The following is a 1,913-nucleotide window of genomic DNA, read 5'->3' on the forward strand; positions in this document are numbered from 1 at the left end:
TTTCAGGGTCGTTCCCAAAATTTTGACTCTCTTCTGAAATTAATACCTGAATTTTAAATCCCCCCGAGTTCAACACTTACACACGGATTCCCATCCTCTATAAATTCATGAAATCACATAAATCAAAATCCACTCTTCAATCCCCAGCGAGAGTCCCTACTTCTTGACTTTGATCAAATATTCACTTGCTATATTCCCCAGCGGAAACAAATAGCACACACAATCCCACACTCCTTCTATATCTCTTGACTTAGTCGTTTGTATTGGTTTTATTAATCTCGTCGGTCAACGCCAATATGTGCGGTGTGCTTGCCTAGCACACCACACCTATTGGTGGTCCATTTGTTGACCTCATTTTTGGTTGAGGTATAGTCTTGCTCTTTAGTAGCCTAAGGTCTAGCTTAGGACTTTTCTATTAACTATTCTTAGACAACTAGAAAAGACACCCTTGCTATTAGAAATTCTAAACTGTTCTTTACTCTACTTGAAGTTCCACATATTGGTCCTAACCTCTAGCACTTAGTAGATGGGTTCATTGTGGGTCACTTAGTAGATGGGTTCATTATGGGGGAGCTCAAGGAGAGTTTCTATAGGGCTATTTGACCTTATGGTTGACTTTGGGTGTTGGTCTTGAGCTAAGGCACTCACTTCACTCACAATCACTCAATACCCTAAACCCAGAATTTCCTCACTTTGGTCCTTTCAACCTTTGGAAAACTCATGTAGATGGTCCCCTAAACCTACTAGCCCTATGCTAGAGTTTATCTAAGAGCAGTACATAGAAGACCCAAATGGGGTTTCCATTGGTCCATGGCTTACTTTGGTGGATAGTTCCCCAATTTCACCCAAAATACTCAGCCTCGCCTTTTGTCCATAAACTTCCCCAAAATACCTGAGTACCCTTAAAATCCTAAATTTGGCAAAAATTCCCAAATTTATCCAAAATACCCTAACTTCTTCAAAATCATCTCAAACCTTTTGAAAACACCCAAATTACCCAAAATCACCAAAAATTACCAAATTACCAAAATACCCCTCCTTAGCCCAAAATTCAAAAAATTCCAATAAATCCCAAAAATTCCCAAAATATTCCAAATATTCCCAATTTCATTTTTCTCAACTACCACATGACCCAATTTTGCAAGTTGACCATCTTTGACCAAAACCCCCAAACTGCCTTTTAGGGCCCAAATTTCCCCAAATTCAACTCAAATGTCCATCAACTTGATCCCAATCTCCCCAAATTTCAATCACAAACTTAAATTCACCCTCAATGTGACCAAAATAAACCAAATTCAATCTCAATTGTCCCATGTTTTGAGCCCAATTTTGATATAGGTCAAACCCCCAATTTTTGGCACATGACCTAATCTCAATAAATTGAACCCATAGCCCACTCAATTGACCACGATTGATGTTGTAAACTCTTAATAGCATTTCTACACATTAAACTTGACTTTCAATTAGCCTTGGTGAAACCACAATTTCACTTAATTTCAACATAAATCCAAAAATCCTCAAATTTGCCCCAAATTGGCTATGTCCCCAAATTTCACCAAACTAAATGCCTTAACCCCAAAATTGGCACCCAATTCATGTTGAAAACTCTTCATGGCATTCCTAATGACCATTATAAAAAATAAATTTGTACTTATCCCAAGGCTAGCCCAATCTAGACCCAAGTCTAGCCCAACATGCCCAAAATGACCAAATCTCCAAAATCCTTCAAATTGACCCTCCAATTGAACTCAAACCCCTTTTCATCCTTCACCAAAATTGTTACTTACAATCACTTACACAAAATAAAAGATTTATTTTGACCAATTGACATAGCTAACCTAGACCAAACCCAATTTTTGGTCATTTTCACCCACTTGGACCCATGCACTAAATGTGGCCTAACCACCCCAAAG

This window comes from Phalaenopsis equestris, unplaced genomic scaffold, assembly GCF_001263595.1.
Source record: "Phalaenopsis equestris unplaced genomic scaffold, ASM126359v1 Scaffold000671, whole genome shotgun sequence".
Taxonomy (NCBI): domain Eukaryota; kingdom Viridiplantae; phylum Streptophyta; class Magnoliopsida; order Asparagales; family Orchidaceae; genus Phalaenopsis; species Phalaenopsis equestris.